At 37.0% G+C, this 19640-nt stretch overlaps 1 protein-coding gene across 1 annotated transcript in view; it reads left to right on the top strand.

Moving 5' to 3' along the window:
- Positions 1–19640, top strand: part of TMC1 (transmembrane channel like 1) — a 173002-nt gene that overhangs the window by 48390 nt on the left and 104972 nt on the right. Inside the window, exons 2-3 of the mRNA XM_073878079.1 lie at positions 8353–8400; positions 11790–11961. The gene's annotated coding sequence lies outside the window, so the exon portion shown is untranslated. The remainder of the gene's footprint in view (positions 1–8352; positions 8401–11789; positions 11962–19640) is intronic.

Below are 19640 nucleotides of genomic sequence, written 5' to 3'. Positions count from 1 at the left end.
ACTTGGGATCTTTCCACTAAGGCAGTTGCTTCCTTGAAAACTCTGAGTTGTCTTTTGTAGTTCTATGGTATGAATGCAATAGTTTTAGGGACCCAGATGAACAAAAGACCTTCTTTTTTCATATTTCTCAGTACTTGGCTACTCATGGAAACAAACTTTCTTCTTCATGGCCATGGTGTTGAAAGAATTGGGATTAATCCAAAGGAAATCAGATAGTGAAACATTTATTTATCCTGGTTAGTCTTCTGCCTGTTTTCAGAAGTATTTGAAGAACTGTAACAAAGAGCAGATATCCTAAAATTCCCTAGTGAACATGATTGCCCCCTCTGTCTTATGAACTCTACCAGATCTTCTGCTTGGATTTCTCTATTGGAACTTGTCAAGTTATATCTTGTGTTATTGTTTCTAGTATTTGGTTCTATTCTGGTAATCTTGAATAGAAAGACTGTCTGGATTAGGGTTCTCCAGAGAAACAGACCAGTAGGTTATCTCTCTCTCACTATCATTTACCATCTATTGATTTATTAAAAGGAATTTAATTTATTTATTATTTTATTTTATATATTTAGATACTTATTATTTTAAAAAGTATTTTCTTATTTATTTATTATAAGGACTTATATATAATATATCCATATAATATATATTATAATGATTCAGCTGCATTTAGGATATAAATTAACACATATTTCACATTCTATGTGAACTATTTTGATAAAATTATAGACCGCGTACACATTACTTACAGGTTGAGTCTTATTGAGAATCATAAATTGAGTCTGTAGGGAAAAAGATTGGAGTGGGTAGTTGGGTGGTCACAATTCTTATACACCTACATCTAGAATTCAGAATTCCTTTTCCTTAACTGATGATGATGTTAATTAATATCCCTAGTTGGGTAGCAAATCCTATAAAATATGATTTTTCCCGAACAGCTAGAGAGCCCAAAAAAAGAACAATTCGTTCTAGGTAATGACTTGATTTTTCTTTTATTTCCTTCTCCTTTTTAATTTTCCTTAAAAACTAAAATGAACGAAATCATTTCATCCTTTTTGGTGCTTTTACGATTTTGTCAGGAAGACACTCCTTCCAAATTTTAGGAAATTACGAATGCCTTCCTAAGTCACTCATTTTCTTTTTCTCTGCCTGTCTTCCGTTGCAGTGCTTAACTTGCAACTCAGCCATCATCCTGCCTCTATGCTGCCCCTCGCTGCCTTTGTTCTTTAGAAGACACTCATTAACATTTGTTAATGTATGCTAATGAGAAGTAATTAGCATCTTCTGTGCGGAGCTGGGAAGGAGGGATGAAGACCGCACCGAGTTCAGCCAGCCTTGCTTCCTGCCTCTTTATGCTCTGGGAACAATCTTCTGCTTTTAGTTGTTACACATTTCTTTAGTGCTTTTTTGTTTGTTTCATGTTGTTTGTTTATCCCTGAATCTTGACAAGCATTCTTCTTTGTGACTTGGAATATTGCAGAAATGCTTGGGGGGAGGGAAGAGATTCCTTTTTGTTTTAAGCAATCCACGGATATAAGCGTAACTGCCAAGGGCTTACAACACATTATTTTCATCTGGTTGTTATTTTGGTATCCTATTACTATAAAAGATTTTAGCCACAAAATCTCACACAAGAGAATGTATTTTCGTTTCAGCACACTTATTTACAGTGGTTGCTCTTTATGGTGGTAATTGAAATGTGAGAACACACACTCTGAATATATATGTTATGACAGCGTGGTTAAATAAGAAATGTCCCCTCCCCCAGAATATTCTAAATGTGCAAAGAAAAAGCAAGACTCACCATTTAATTCCCCCCCCCCCGCCCCCCGCGCGCAACCACGGAGAACTCTAAAGGTCTTTGTAAATAGCTATTTATTGAATATGAATAGTTAAAAAAAAAAAGCCAGCGCCCCAAACCAGATAGAATAAGAGCTGTTTTTGTTTTTCTGTAGACCAATGGTGTCATAAAATATCTAATTACAGTTTCTCACAAATACTCCAGTATATAATTCACTGTTTGAAGAACTATGCTTTAGCATTTTATATTTCCTCTTCCAGCTCAAGGGTGGTAGAACTTGGAAACATACCAGCTACCTACTCAGCCTGTGTTTAATTTTAATTTCATGTACAATAAAAACAGAAGGAAAAATGTGCAAAAAAAAATTGGTGTGCATGCCCTTACCCTCCTTCTTATGTATATAAAAAAGATTATTATCATTGTAAAAGGTTAGAAGGAGGATTTTTATTTTGAGTGAATCTCCTTTTTTCTCTCTGGTCTCAGGGTTGGCCAGTTTCTCTCCAGGACCTTATAGTTAAATGTGTTTCTCCACAGAATTCATCCTGTTCTGTTTGGCAACTACAATATTTTATATTGCGTTTTTTAACAAAGCAGACATCAGCAGCTATTTATTCTCTACTTCTTAAGGGCTTCACAGCCTCAAAAAAATAAATATAATCTAGAAGGAAAAATATTGGAGAATGACAACGACTATAGCAGTTGAATTTCTTGCCCACTCCCTCCTTTTGGGTGGTTGAGTCTTACCAAAAGTCAAAATTATTATTTTTTGTAATTTTATAAACACTGCAATTTTAAATAACTGTTTCATATCTCCAAGATATTATAATGATTGAAGATATGACCAGCCTTTTGGCACTTATTTTTAAAGTTTTCATTAGTGTGGTTTTGAATGTATGTGCTCCGTGGTCCATTTTCTCAATTGTCTTAAGGAAGATAAGAAGGATGCTGACACCTGCAGAAAAAATATCAGCCCCAACCTGTCAAAATAAACTTTTCCCCCAGAATCCTTGATGATATTCAAATGTAATGATCTTAATTTGTTTGTTTTTTTCCCCACTCCAAGGATTTTGTAAATGTCTTATAGTTTACAGGTTTTTACATTATTTGAATGATATAGGAACAAAAGAAATCTTCTCTACTCAATGGCTTCCAACTATTATGCTTAACTCCATCATTTGAAGGTGTTGAGGTTATAAACAAATGTCACAAGCATCTTCTTGTCCTTCCCTAAAAGTAACAAAAATAAGGGGAGCTGCTGATTTAAAATGAATCAGATTTCATGTGTTGGGTAGGTTCTGTTCTTGAGGAAGAAGAATCACATCCCATCATTTTCATTCAATTTTGCTGACAGTGCCTTCTGTTCCCTATTTTGCACCCATCAATAACTGAATGGAAGCAGGATGCTGGGGCATTCTCTGCAGGGGAGGGGATACCTTAATGTGGTTTGTTTGGTGACTTGATGTAGCATCCAAGTGTCTCACTGGTGGGAAATTCTTCTTTACGGCTAACTTTACTCATTCCTTTTTGAAATTTGGGTTGGTTTACCTTCTGTTTGGTTTTTAGAAAAGCAAAATATCTAAATGTTGTTCTTGGCTATAACTTAAACAGCTTATACATACATACATACATACATACATACATACATACATATATACATACAATTTTCTCCAGATCATAATTACATCACCATCATCATCATTGTTACTATAATCAAAAATTAGCAACTTGAGCAGCTACTGGTTGGCATCAGACCTAGAAATTTCAGAGCATAAAATTTACAGCGTCTATTCCTAAGGAGTCTGCATTTAAAAGATATTTCTAAAAATCATAGCTTACTTTTCATAGTTTCACTCGTCATTTTCTCTCTTCTTTTTTTTTTTCCCCTTGAAAAAAGAGATTTCATGTTTTTGGTAAGGGGATCATAACTCTTCTTCCTTACAGAGCAAGGCAAACTTTACTTTGGAATATACTCTCTTAAGAAAAAAGGTACTTTTATTTTGTTCATATTATCTAGCTCTTTGACCTTCACATTCTTGTTCAAAAAGTATTGACGGAAGAAATAGCTGAAGACAGTCTAGATTTTGTTAACTTGAGGTGTTTCTAAACTTTGAAATATCATTGAGCACATGAATTTAGAATTTATAATTTCATATTTATAATATTTATTTACATAAGTATAAGAATGCACATGTGTTTAATTATAACACATAGCAAAGACAAAATGCAGTGTTTTGCTTTATATTTATATTTTTCCCCACTTATTTGCTGTAATCTCACCTCATTTTTGCCCTTTTATCTCCCTTTATTTGTTGTATTCTTCCCTTCTTCTCCTTACTCTTCCCCATTTTTCTTTTTCTCTCTTCTTCCATCACCACCTTTTGTCCCATTCTTTTGAACTGCTATACAGTGAACACTATATATAAGCAAGGGGTAAGTTGCCCCATCTCTTTACAAAGATTCAGTTAGAGACGCACAGCTCAGTAACAAAACCAAAAAGCACATCAGTGAACTAAAACAATTCAGAATCTATGGGGCTCTGTTGAGCAATATTATCTTTTCATAACCTACGTCAATTTCTCATTCTCACTGGATCTCTGCCATCAGCATGTAAACACATTTTGGCTAGAATAACTAACTGCCTCCTATTCCTCACTGCCCCTTCTCTTGTAAAACCACTGAAATTCAGGCTTTTCCTTATACCGTGTCACTAAATATCTGCTTGCCAAAGTCGACATTGACCTCCACACTGCAAAATCCAATGGTCAATTTTTAGTCCTCATTATATTTGAGTTATAAGCCTACGACACATTTCTTATTTTCCTCCTACTCCACTGATTATTCATTTTCAGTGTCTTTGGTTGGTTTTTCTTCTCCCTGTCCTCTCAAATTTTGGAGTTCTCTTTTCTGTTTTGTTTCTGTTCATTTACCTGGTGATCTCACCTGGTCCTGTGGCTTTAACTAGCATCAGTGAGCTAATAATCCCCAAATGTGTATTTCCAGGCCAGACTTCTCTTCTGAACTCCAGACTCAAATATCCAACTGCCTACTCAACTCAAGCATGGGTATCTAATAGACAACCCAATTCCAGTATGTCATATTAAACTCCTGGTCTTCAGCTCCTCCCACCGAGACTATTTTTCCTATAGTCTTTTCATCTCTTTTTCTTCTGACTCTACCTTTCCAGGTGCCAAGGGTGAAAACCTTCTGATTGTCCTTGATTCTTTTCTTCCTCTCATATTCCATGGACATCACATCCCATACTGATGGCATGGGTTCTTCAGGTAAGATTCAGAAATGTCCTTGTTACAGCATAGATGCCTATCCCTTCCAACGCAGTTTAGTCTGAGGTGACATGTGTCTCATTTATATGGGAAGGACCGAAGTTGACATTTCCTCACACATTAAAAAAAAAAAAAAGAACCCTGAAAAGAAACACACAAAGAAGCCAAATAAACATATCTAATACATCACTGCTACCACCCAATGAAGCTAGATAAGATATTCGTACCTAATCTTGCATCTCATTTATAAAGTCATTCTTTTGCATAAAATAGCAAGACTCCTTAAGGACGCCTTATATTTTCTTTTATAGTCTACAAACTTCCTCCCCAGAGTATTTTGCACTGTATTCCCTTGCGAGTGTACAGTAAATGCTAATTGGATAAACAAGCTTTTCAGTTTCCAGAGTAATCCCCTAGTGCTCCAAACATCTCTTCAAGAGCTCAGCATGGGTTAAAGGAACAGGCAACACCGCTTAACTTTTCTGGCCACTTGGCTACCTTGAACCTGAAGAACCATAAACTTTTAGTGCTATAGATTAAAAAAGAAAGCCTAGAACAACATCCACTTCTCCAAACGATTCCGATGCCTCTAAAATGTGACATTTTGCTGTTGTTTCCTCTTACTGTTTTTAATTACTGGGTCTATTTGCATGAAATGAGGATCTGGGTTGCCTAGGCGTTCATCTGCTCCGATTGCATATTCCTCTCTTAAATAGCATTCTTCAGTGCGGCTTTGCTTGCTGCCTCCAACGTTTTGACAGGACCTCCCCCTCCTCTCCTTTCACCATCCTCCCATCACTCCCCAGGAGAGAGGTTATTTTTAAAGGACATAATCAATAGACTTGGGAAGCAGCCAAAGCATGAGGGGGGGTCATATGATCGGGAATAAGCTACTAGGGATTGCTGAGAGAAGGGATGGCAACAGGCCATGCCCAAAAATTGTCTGAGGAGGGAAAAGACTGTCTGTAGCTCCCATTTAAATGTTCTGAGGTATTCTTTTGCACAGGGTTTTGTCTTGGAGGGGTTTCTTAGCTCGGTTCTTCAGCTTCGCTTTGAGTTGCAGGGGATATGGACCACAACTGACAGTAGCTTTTCAGGTCAAATAATGTTCCATTAAAATCAAGGTTGGTCTGAGGCACTTGAAGGAGTCTTAAATCTGGCCACAGTGCTGTTGTTTAGTTCTTGATGCTGATGATGCCTTTGCTGAGAGCTGAGTCAAGAACAATCCAATTATCACAATAACTAAGAAGACAGCTGTTTCATTGCCCCTAACTCAACTGCCAAGAGGATGCCATTGAGTAAAGAAAGGACCTAGTGAGAGTGTGCAGATGATCATGCGTAGGTGAATATCACTTTCAGAGGGTCACCTCAAGAGGCAGGAAGGGCCTATTTCTGCAACATTCTCCATTACATCACTTAGAAACCATAGCGCTTTTTTAGTTCTTTACTTGCAACCACAGGGATGTCTCCTCTGACAGATTTTTAGGTTTTATTTAATAGCCATTTATTACTACCCTTCCTGTACTTGAGAAGATGATCCATGACTACGGCCCTGCCTTTTCTCCTCCCCTGGTTATCAGAGGAAATGGATTTGTTGCTCATCTCCTTGGCTAGGGACATTTCATTCTGCTGTTCTTACTTAACATATGATCCTTCCTGAAGATTTGCTTGTATTTTTGTTCCTTTAATAATTGTTCTGTTTCATTTCATCATGTCTAGTGAGTTGATTGTTATAAATCAGCATAGTATTTTGTGTGGATTTTGCTTTGCCTCTGATGTTAAAGAATAAGCTGTGGGTCAGTTCTTGCTGTTTGTCCTTTAGCTGTTCTTATATACACAGATCGGACTCTGCTCCAAGGCTAACCTTCTAGCATTCAAATGCCTTCCTAGGGAATTCTTCCTTGACTGAAGAAGCTTGGTGGTGGCATTAATTACAAATAAAAGTCCAAGGCCGATTGTTAAATGCAAAACATCTTCTTAGAAGTGTCTGCCTTCACTCTTGCGGACTCTCAGTAGTGACATAAAGATCTTTGTCCTGTGCAGATCCAGTTACAGCCGGTAACAGAAGCACATATCCCACCCGGAACAAAAGAACACTTATTTTCACATTCCATGGCTGATGTTGAGTGATAACATTTTTGCATATCCTAAAAATTTTTATGCAGATGCTGTTTAAAGGCAAAAAGTGCTTTTACAATGATCTTCTTTGTGAATGGAATTTAAACTCTTGGCATGCGTTCCGTTTTCAATGTGCCTGTCAAGTTCTGAAAAATAACCTTTGACGGTCTGTGAGCAGAAACAAAACAGAGGTTGTTGCCTCTGTTGGCAGCAACGTTGTTTTGTCGTCTTTACTTTCTCAGACTCAGGCTCATCCGACTTAAGTAAAAATATGATACAGTTACTATTTTATAGACAGGTGACTAGACTATGGTTTTAAAGAAATAGGCGACTCTCATTTTTACCTGGGCAAATTGCAGAGCTTTGTCTCTGGCTGAGACCTGTGATGAATGGATAGTAGATGACAAGTGGAAAAATCTGCCAATTAATATATTTTCACATATTATTAGACAATTACAATTTTTTTTTAAACGCTTTGATGCCTTTGCAAAAATAGAACAAAACTAAAAAGAAAAAACAGTCTTGAGTCCGGGGTGAGGAAGACACAGACAAAATTGTTCTTTGTTTTGAGAAGAACTGCAAAATCACCTGTTCCCACATCGTCAAGGTAAATCCTATGTTGGAAAATCTAGGCTGTCTCCATGTGTGACCTACAGAGATCACTGAAATAGGAAATATCAGCCTTGCGACATTTTCTGAAAGGCTCTTGGACACTGGTAACTGGTTAGAATAAAATGTTCTCTATTTTAATAAGTTAATTTGGTTCTAATAACCACATTGTTTATGCATGTGGATATAGCTTTACTACTAACAATGCAATTTATTATGGAATGCAATGACCCAGCAAACCCTAAGTCTACTCACTACAACACGGAATTTATTTTGGTAACAGTTATATTCAATTGAGCTGAAAGGCTTATAATTGATATGTTTTGCAAGTCTTTGAAGGCAACGAAGCAGAGAAGTCTTTGCACAACACTGTCTAGGATGCCATGGCTGTATATCTTTAATAAACAATGCTGTTTTTGACAAGATCGCTGAAAAATGTTTGCATTAACCACACAGAAAACTTTATGTTGAAAATAATAACAATAAAATCCCATTACTAACCACTATACTGTCATTTAAAGAATTGCTGTATTTGTCCTTCAACAGTGCAAATTCAGGTGGAGGAAAAAGAAGATGACACAGAAGAAAGCTCAAGTAAGTGGGGAGGGACCCACATGGAATGAGTTTCCTGTAGAATAGCAGTGAATTCAGGGGACTTGTCCTCTCATCTTGTTGGATTATTCTACTACATGTGAGTGCATGCTACCACGTGTGTGGAAAAATTTGATGCTCTCACAAAAGAGATCAAGTCCAGCAAATGGAATCTCCACTCTAGATTCCATTAATTGGCACACACACATTCTACCCAAAGTATAAGTTACTCATGATCAGGTAGATGGTAGTCCACAAAAATTTGCTTTTAAAAATTTCTCTACTATTTTCCCTGTTAAGGTCTTTGTCCTCGAAGCTCTTCTCTACGGCTCAATCTATTATAATAGAACAGATTGGCCATTTTGACTGAATTGATCAGGTGTTTCAATTAAAATGAATAAGCACATTCTTTTGTACTGAATTTGTAAGGAATTCATGGGTATTTTTGAATTGCTCTGTTGTTTTTACTTTGTGTAGGTTTAGCTTAAGAGTTTGGAGTGTGATCCCTTGTATACAGACAACTCATGGACTGGAGCATGGGAAAGATCATTATATGAGCAAAAGCTCTGAATTTACTAAAACTGAAAGAAAGAGCAGTATCTCAAGAAGAGTTCACTTGGAGGATATGTCAACACCATCAATGTAATAACCTGAGCACAATATGGCAGCCAGGGAATGTTCATGATGCCGAGTGTTTTCAGTCATTTGATGCATTTTACATGCAAACAGCTCAGAGTCTCACACAGACTCTGCATGTCATGGCTTGAGTACTGGAGGGGAGGAAAAATAATTTTCCCTCTAGCCTTCTGAGTTGTTAGCTGGGACCTCTGTAATATAAGATAGTCTAACAAGAGAAAAAACAAACAGAAGTTTATTAATATGAATACCTCATGTATACATGAGAGATTTTCAGGAAAAATAAGTCACTTTATGAGGTGGCTTAGAATTTAGACTTAAATACCATCTTAATAAGGAAAAAAGAAGGGGTGTATAAGGCCTTGTTAGGAGAGAACAAATAATTTTTAGGAAAGGTGAGTGGGCCCTTTGAAGACTAGATTGGAGGCATGATTGTGACAAAGTTTGTCTGGGTGTGGTATTGACTTCTAGGGTCTTCCCTTGTGATGAATCAGTCTTCCCTAAGGGTGAAATTCCTGGTGAGGGGATTTAGGACAATTCAGTTCCTCTTGGAGGATCTGTGTTTGGGCAGAGGAGGGGAGTTCAGGAAAAACCTCCCAAGGCATTTGCTGTTATTCAAATACCTACAGCTGGATATAATCAACATAACAAAGTGGCTCAGCTTGGGGTGGTATGTCCTGAGCTCATGCAGTCATATTTTGAGGTGGCATATTCCTCTACCCTTCCATACTGAACGAAGACCATTTCGAACGGTAAAACTTTATGCAACTCTGCATTTAGCCGGCAACTGCAAAATCATGATTATTTGTTTTAGCATTTGAATATTTGGAAACCAGTGAAGGCACTAAGAACAGCCTTTTTGTTGCCAAGTGGTAAAAGAGAAATCGGATATAACACTTTTCATCCACGGTCAAACTGCAAGTTTAATAGGTTAGTCTTAATACAAAATATCCTAAAATGCATAGTACTAAGTGGCTGTTTGAGTTCTTGAGTTATTTGTGGGAAAATTGTTTCTCGATCCTTATCAAGGGCTTGTTCTTTCCATAAATGGTGACTAATGTGACTAATAAAGACTGGGCAAATTTTCAGAATGTCCGAATGGGGTTCACATAACATACAACATTTGCCACATATTTAACAAGTGGAACATCATTCTTGGTTTTGATGACACTGTATAGTTATCAAAGCCTAGTTTGAAAGTTACCCTTCTGGTTTTCTCTGCTAGCCAAACTTTAGTACTGTAGGTAATATTTAGATCTCAGATTTGAAATATCAATAAAAAATGATTCAGTAAGTAATGTTAAAAGATAATTAGGGGTGCCTGGGTGGCTCAGTGGGTTAAGACTCAGACTCTTGATTTTGGCTCAGGTCATGATCCCAGGGTCATGAGATGGAGCCCAGGCGGGGCCCCGTGCTGGCCATGGAGCCTGCTTAAGATTCTCTCTCTACCTCTGCTACCCCCCCCATAAAAGTAAAAACCAAAAAATAAAAAAAGATAAAAAATAAATAAAATTATGACACACACACATAAGAATGAACATATTTTATGAACAAATGAGGACTCTCTAGGTGTTGCAACCAGTTCAAAGGAAAATCCAAAGAACAGATACATTTATAGATCAGGGATATTGAAATGATTGTGCAGATGGAGGCATGACTGTTTTGTGGGATTTTTTTTTTTCTGGTGAGGGAAAATTGTCTCTCCACTGGACTGTGTTCATGTACATGTCTACAGACGAGGATTATTTTGCATTGCTATCTAGTAATCTGTAACTTTCAAAATTATAAAACAGCTCCCATGGAATCAGAATCAGATAACATGAAAGGGTACACTGTGGACAATTCATAGTTTTCCATTGAAGTACAGTTTGTCCCTATAGTAGCTTCTGTTTAAGAGGAGAGTGATAACTATGAGTTGATTTTTTAGTAACAGATTATTCTAAATATCAGGAGAAGCACAAAAATGAAAGTGAAGTAAGATTGTATGTTATAAACTGAAGGAAGGACCTGGATTCTTTCTCTACTCTATCTGGAAGATTCCAGCGAAGTTATGGACAGATGAGGCATTGATGAATAAAATAAAATGTCATTTCTCTCAGTTTTACATTAAATTTGTATGTTATCTATTTCTATTCATAAAGATACGATGATCAAGCAAGTATTTATGTAAATAAATATATTTAGTATCAATTTCATTTGGAAAGGGGAAAATATTTAGGAAAAGAAGAGCAATCTTAGAATCAGGAATAAAGATAATTAGAATTAGGGGAAATCTCAAGGGCTGAGTTAGTTTCTTCAAAATTATTCTAGTTTGTTGCATTTTCTTGTCCTTCCTGTCCTTTGGTCTAAGATAGAAGTAATAGTAAACATATAGTAGCTAATCACTTAATCCTTATGTGTTAGATCAGTAACCTCTAAACTTGGTCTTAGAGGGCATTTGGTATGATATTAAACTCTAAGTCATCTAGCAACCCATATAAATGAAGACTGGATTTCTAAGGATTATTAAAATTTGGGGATCCACATTCACATATTTGAGTAGATGAACCACAAAAGAAATGAGATTCTAGATAAGTGTATTTGAATGGCAGGCTATGGAATATATATATGGCATGGTGCATCTTACCATGATGTAGAGACTTGCTGGATTGTGATCTCATGTGTGACAATGGTCATTAAGACACTAAGCATACCTTTGGCAGGGGGAGAGAGAACTTTCCAATATTGCTCCTCGAAGCATTCACTGTTGTGTTTAGGTGAAGAGGAAGAGGAGGAGGAAGATAAACTACCTCGAAGGGAGAGCTTGAGACCGAAGAGGAAACGGACCAGAGATGTTATCAATGAGGATGACCCGGAACCTGAACCAGAGGATGAAGAAACAAGGAAAGCCAGAGAGAAAGAGCGAAGGAGGAGGCTGAAAAGAGGAGCGTAAGTGAGCTCTAATCTATAACTGAAACTGTGACTCGTTCAAAAGTGCCTAACTCTGAGAGAAGACCACTCCCTTCAGGTACTCTGTGGCCTTAAAACTGGTAATTAAAACAACTTTTAAAAAGACTACAGGTTTAATCCAATGCTGCCATTTTATTCCACTTAGTTAAATGTATATTAAAATTTAAATACAATTAAAAAGTGAATATATGTATTAAGAATGGGCTAAGATTTCCTTACGAGAGATCTAAACGGTTGTAGGTTATTAATATATTAGCGTTCATTTAAATATGTTGAAGTTATTCCATTAATGATAGGCATTGTTATCAAAATTAAGTGGAAAATTCCTAAAAAATGAGCCCAAATCACTTTACCTTATAGAGCAGGGTTTGGCAAAATATGGCTAATTCCAGCCCAAGAGCTATTATTACAGTTTTAAAGGGTTGTTGATTAAACAAAACAAAACAAAACAGGGGCGCCTGGGTGACTCAGTCGGTTGGGCATCTGCCTTCAACTCAGGTCGTGATCCTGGGATCGAGCCCCCATCGGGCTCCCTGCTCGGCGGGAGGCCTGCTTCTCCCTCTCCCACTCCCTCTGCTTGTGTTTCCTCTCTCGCTGTCTCTCTCCTTGTCAAATAAATAAATAAAATCTTGAAGAAACAACAACAAAAACAAAAACCAACCAAACAAACAAAACCAAAGACAAATATGGAATAGAGCCATATGTGGCTCTCAAAACCTAAAATATTAACTATCCGTTCTTTTCCAGAAAAAAAAAAGTGTGCTGGCCCATATTATGGAGTATTGGGGTTGTCATTTCCTTTTTAACACAACCCTACATCTATCATTTCCACCAGACAAACATTTCACTGAGTGCTGACTTTGTATAAAATAATATATTAAATACCCTTTAGGAAAAAAATCCAAGAAAATAATTTTCGAGTCTTGGCTTTCTGGAAATTTGCAGATGGCAGGCCAGTAAGAAAAGTGTGCGTGTGACACACATCAAATAATAGAAAATCTAGACCCCTGGGAAATGTTTTACAAGAACAGCTTCTCTGTTGTTTCCAGGTAGTAGAGCCATGGTGAACCACCATGGGGTGAGGGAATCTCCTCCAAAACATTGCTAGGACTTTGGATGGAGAGGAACCTTCTAAGATGTCTTCCCCAAATGACACATTCTAGTGTTCACAACTAGCTTTTACTTTCCTTTTCATAAAAAATTGCAATTAAATACAATTGTATGAAGATTTTGGCAGGTAGAGAAGCTTAGCATTGATAGATGATGGTTCCTTTTAAAATATAGGAATAAAAGAAAAATGGGGGTGCCTGTTTCTTCATCATATTTTTGTTGATTTCAGTTTTTAAATCTCTCTCTGCCTCTTCCTTTCTCTCCTCCATCCCAAGCTCATTTCTTCCATCTTTGAATAAAAGACACCACCTTCTTTAAATTTTGCCTCTGGTAGGGCACCTGGGTGGCTCAGTTGGTTAAGCGACTACCTTCGGCTCAGGTCATGATCCTGGAGTCCCGGGATCGAGTCCCGCATCAGGCTCCCTGCTCAGCGGGGAGTCTGCTTCTGCCTCTGACCCTCCCCCATCTCATGTGCGCTCTCTCTCTCTCTCATTCTCTCTCTCTTTCAAATAAATAAATAAATAAATCTTTAAAAAAAAAATAAATTTTGCCCCTGGTATTTTTTTTCCTATTTCCTTTTTATGTCTTCCTGTGCTTTTTTTTTTTTTTAAAAAAACAAACAAAAAAAATCATCTCACACTTTTAAGTTCTATGTCTTATTGTTACCACTATTATGATGTAGTAATATTTCCTATTAGCAACGCCTGTGCTTGCTGATGGCGCTGTTTCATCAATAGAAGTGTGCATGATGTAGGCTGTGTTCCAGAATTTGCTTTTACTCTCCACTTGTGCCTCAGAGAGGTCCTTTTAAAAAGGTGAGTTGGATGAAAATTTCTGTGCTCTCTCGGTCTGCTTAAGGCTCTCAGGTGAACTGCTCAACCTCCTAGAGATAGGACCATATGAATCAACTGAATCTCGGCACCTGAGAGAATGTCTCAGTGCCAGAGTGTCTGCCCCTAGCGGGTACCACTTACGTCTTCATTCTGAGAGTCCCCCAAGCACCCCTGTCACCTGTCCTCCCCACTTCTCCACACAGCCAAATTTGGCTAAAGTGAACTTTGTCTCCAAAGGTTTTTCAAATTATATAATTACTGCTCTAATTTGGACAACTAAGCTAAATCGTATCATAAATTGTTTGTGATGATTGATGATTCATTTTCTCCTGTTCATTTTGAAGATAAGTATTTCTTTAAAGAAAATGTATCAGCAAATATATTTTGAAAAAAAGTTGTAGGCAAATCAGGGCACATTTATTTAGATTAACCGATTTATGGTCTTTTTAAACTTAAACGTTCAAGTGACACACCTAAGGGAATTTCCCCCGCACTGACAAAACATTTGAAGCCAACTAAAACCAAGGTTGTAATGCTAACTATCTTTGGAGACAGTTAAAAAACTCTGCCTCGTTAGACATTTTGGAGGATTTCTAATAATACGACAGGCTTTTCCTGACCCAGTTTTAAGTGAATAAGAAATATGTTCATAGCAGTGAGCAATTCAGCACATTATGCCTTCCCCCCCAACAACTGTTGTTTAAGTAAATCAAACTTAAGATAGAAAGCCATTCTTTCACAGATTAGCCCTACATTTTCGAAGATGAAGCATATCTATGAGATATTCTTTTAACATGATTAGCACTTTCTTTGAGTGATTCCTGGAAAAGCGATTCCCCTTATATGCTGGCAGAAGTAATATTTTAATTACCTGCCTATTTGAAGATAACTCAGGAAACAACTATACCTGGTAGCACAACATTATCTGTTTGGAGCAATTAACAACAAAGACTTTAAAAATATACCCATCTGGGGTTATTTAGCGTAAGGATTTATTCTTATCTTTCCATACCATACTAATCTTGGAGGACATTGTTCTATGTTAGTGGACTTTGAGTCCTGGATTTATAATGATAACCCTGTCATCCAGAAAGATTCTGTGCATAAACATTTATTTAGTTAATATTTATCCAGCTCCACTGCTGTGGAAGCTAATTGGCTAATTCCTTTGTAAGACATGGGTATGAATACACAATTGACTGTATTCTCTAGGAGTTCATAATAAAGTAAGGGAGGGGCCACTTAGACTCAAATTATTGTGAAGTAAGACAATATAAATGCACCAAAGAAGAAGGACAAAGTTGTTTGGAGTCTTAGAGAAGACGAAACTATTTGTTATACGGGATGATAAATATGTGGATAATCAGAAAAGGGGGTTATTGAAGAGATTTCATATAATCTTTTAAGGAATCATAGAATAGGTGAAACACAAATAACTGGATTTAAGATAGCAGGAAAGTGTATAATTAGTGTTAGGAAGATCTCCATTAAATGGTTTCTAAAAATTGGCATGTGAAGAAATAAGCTGTGATTACATGGTAAATCCACATACCTAACAGATCATTTTTTAAAAATTTTTTGTGACTCTGGATTAAATGAGATACTGTTATAGATATGTTTCTTAACAGGAATTCATTAATATAAAGCTTTAAGACACTTACGTGTAGATACAGTTGACCCTTGAACAGCATGATTTTGAACTGCATGGGTCCACATACACATGGACTTTTTTTCCTTTTTTTAAAAAAAAATTTAATTGCAGGGCACCTGGGTGGCTCAGTCGTTAAATGTCTGCCTTCGGCTCAGGTCACGATCCCAGGGTCCTGGAGTCGAGCCCCACATCAGGCTCCCTGCTCCGCGGGAAGCCTGCTTCTCTCTCTCCCACTCCCCCTGCTTGTGTTCCTGCTCTCGCTGTGTCTCTCTCTGTCAAATTAATAAATAAAATCTTTAAAAAAAATTTAATTGCAGTATAGTTAACATACAGTGTTATATTAGTTTCAGGTGTACAATACAGCGATTGACCGATTCTGTATGTTACTCAGCGCTCTTCATGCTAATCCCCTTCACCTATGTCCCCCATCTCCACACCCACCTCCCCTCTGGTGACCACCAGTTTGTTCTCTATTGTTAAGGGTCTGTTTTTGGTCTCTTTTTTTCTTTTTGGTTTCATTCGTTTTGTTTCTTAAATCCACACAGGAATGAAATCATATGGCATTTTTCTTTCTCTGACTGGCTTATTTTACTTAGCATTATAACTCTAGATCCATCCATGTTGTTACAAATGACAAGATTTCATTCTTTTTTTCTTGTTCAGTAATATTCCAGTGTACTACATCTTCTTTATCCATTCATCTATCCACGGATACTTGGGCTGCTTCCATAATTTGGCCATTTGTAAATGATGCTACAATAAACATGGTGGTGCATATATCTTTTCAAATTGGTATTTTCATATTCTTTGGGTAAATACCCAGTAGTGAATTCCTGGATCATACAGTAGTTCTATTTTTAATTTTTTGAGGAACCTCCATACTGTTTTCCAAAGTGGCTGCACCAGCTTGCATTCCCACCAGCAGTGCACAAGGGTTCCTTTCTCTCCATATCCTCGCCAACATTTGTTGTTTATGTTTTTGATTTTAGCTATTAAACAGGTGTGAAGTTATATTTCATCATAGTTTTGATTTGCATTTCCCTGCTGATTAGTGATGTTGAGCATCTTTTTATGTGTCTGTTGGCCATCTGCATATCTTCTTTGGAGAAATGTCTCTTCGTGTCTTCTGCCCATTTTTTTAAATTGGATTATTTTCTTTTTGGTGTTGAGTTGTGTAAGTTCTCTCTATATTTTGAATACTAACTCTTTATCAGATTATGTCATCTGCAAATATCTTCTCCCATTCCTTAGGTTGTCTTTTAGTTTTGTTGATTGTTTCCTTTGCTGTGCAGAAGCTTTTTATTTTGATGTAGTCTCAATAGTTTATTTTTGCTTTTGTTTCCCTTACCTCAGGAGACATATCTAGAAAATGTTGCTACAGCTGATGTCAGGGAAATCACTCTGTTGCTCTCTTTTAGGATTTTTATGGTTTCAGCCCTCACATTTAGGTCCTTAATCCATTTTGAGCTTATTTTTGTGTATGGTACAAGGAAGTCATCCAGTTTCATTCTTTTTCATGAAGCTGTCCAGTTTTCCCAACATCATTTGTTGAAGAGACTATCTTTTCCCCATTGCAGATTCTTGCCTTACATGGATTATTTTTAATAAATATAGTATAGTACTGTAAATGTATTTTCTCTTCCTTACGATTTTCTAACAGTTTCTTTTCTCTAGCTTACTTTATTGTAAGCATACAGTATGTAATACATATAACCTACAAAATATGTGTTAATTGACCCTTTATGTCAGTGGTAAGACTTCAGGTCAACAGTTGGCTATTAATAGTTAAGTTTTGGGAGAGTCTAAAGTTATATGTGAATTTTCGACTGCCCAGTGGTGAGCATACCTAAGCACCTTGTTATTCTAGGGTCAACTGTACTCTGAGTTTTTTTGGAAGGATGGGCAAGTTAAAAACTTAAAATATCAAGCAGTTGGATTATCTGAAATCTTTTTGTTGCTCTTTTTTTTTTCTAAGTGAATTCATTTTAGTAGTTTCTTTTTTAAAAGATTTTATTTATTTATTTGACAGAGAGAGACACAGCGAGAGAGGGAACACAAGCAGGGGGAGTGGGAGAGGGAGAAGCAGGCTTCCCACTGAGCAGAGAGCCTGATGCAGGGCTCGATCCCAGGACCCCGGGATCATGACCTGAGCCGAAGGCAGACGCTTAACGACTGAGCCACCCAGGCACCCCCATTTGTAGTAGTTTCTTGACATATTTTCTTTTCCTTTTGATAGTTTCCATAACGATTTCAATGAAACAGTTAACTATATAATCTAGACTTAGTCTATGTCTACATGGAAACAATTTTTTGAGTAATCTTAATAAAACAATCTTTTCTTTCAACTGAAATATAATTGACACACGATGTTACATTAGCTTCAGGTGTACAACATAGTGATTTGACAAGCAAAACAATCATTTTTACTAAAATATATGTTTTCCTCTTATGACAAACCAACACACACATTATTATTCTGATTGGCAAATTAAGCAAACAACAACTGTGGATATAGATGTAGTAAAAATGTTCTCAAGTATTTTATGTCATAGTTGTGCAGCGCTGTAAGATTTTATATACTAAACATCAAATAATTAAAAGGGAAACAACCTAATGGCAATCAGATTTGTATTTTAGAGTGTACTTCCATAGTTCCCTTACTGTGAATTGCTATTCTAAGCCAAATATCTGAATTGGTCAAGAAATCAAACTGTCAACAGGAAGTGTTATTTTAGAAAATTAAGGTGAGTCTTTATTTCATGACATGATTAAAAACTGGGTTGGTGGGAAAGAACGGAGGAGGCAAAGTCATTTTGTACGGTGGGCCATAAAACCATGGCTATGTCCTCCTGTTCCTCAGCGGGAACTTTCAAAGGCAGCCATGCCATAGTCCTACTGTGTGGAGTCAGGACGAGTAGAGTGAGCAACAATGTTTCTGACTAAGGCTGAGTCAGATTACAATTTGTCAGTCAGGGTTTAGTTAGGAGAAAGAAACTTCAGCACTTAATTGAACAGAAAGTATTTACTCAGAGAACTGATGAGTAGGTATAAATAATTGTAAACTAGGTTACTAGAAAGGTGACAAGAGAACACTTAACGTGTCATGGTGACAGCAAGTATGAGAAGAAGCTACCACTCCAGAGGCTGGAGGAATGGTGGAAAGGGGTTGAAATTTAAACTTAGAAGCATAGAGGAAGGATGCCAGGGGCTGAAGCCACTGAGGAGGGGGTGATGCTAAAGGGATTTGGTTTCTTTGGGAGTGGCGATGAAGCTGGTTCTGTGAGTGTTGGAAAAGTTGGCAAACTAGATTCACCCGCAGCTGTGGGAAGGCCCTTCAGTTAGTGGGGTGAAGAGGAATTACTAAGGAGGATCTGCCACCCCAGGAAGCCAAAGGAAAGCCTAAGTCCCTTCTTGTTATCTTCTGTTGGTGGCCTACCATTGAGCCGGCCAACAAAGCAGAAGGGTCCCCTATAGAGTCCCAGCTCCAGCATCACAATATTTAGTATAGAAGTGAGTTTGAAGTTGAATGACAATAACTTAATAAATAAAACAATCTATCACTAAAACAATTGATCGTTACAATAGGGCATTTCATTCCTCGATTTAAAATCATGTTGTTCATGTTTAGTTTTTTTTTGTTTTGTTAATTCTAGACTACGTGGTATTTTTGCAGTCCTAGGAATATAGAAGAGAAAAGATACATCTCATTTGCTCAGTGAGAAACTAAATTCCTTTGAAGGTCTCTTCAAAGGATTCACTTCCGCCAAATATACTTCAAGTTGAATTTTATCAACTGAAGTTTTGAATTTAATTAGCAGATTAAGTTACCTTTGAGAAATAGATTTTTTATTTTCCCCTAATTCAATTTTTCTCTTTCTCTTGAGACATGGCTAACAAATTTGTAAGGGCACTTCAAAGACATCTTCACCTCTGATGTACTATCCTTATCGAAAAGTAACGTTTTTCAATGAAATGAAGAATTGGTGGGGAAAGTGTACAAGGGAACAAAGAAGAGAGGAAAATATGTTGATAGATCTGGAACTAATCTTCCACAGATTTTTTTT

Source organism: Callorhinus ursinus, unplaced genomic scaffold (assembly GCF_003265705.2).
Source record: "Callorhinus ursinus isolate GAN/ISIS: 27379988/994484 unplaced genomic scaffold, GSC_fseal_2.0 scaffold28, whole genome shotgun sequence".
In the NCBI taxonomy this organism is placed as follows: Eukaryota; Metazoa; Chordata; class Mammalia; order Carnivora; family Otariidae; genus Callorhinus; species Callorhinus ursinus.
Note: the sequence above shows the minus strand (reverse complement) of the source record. Positions and strands in the feature narration are given on the sequence as shown.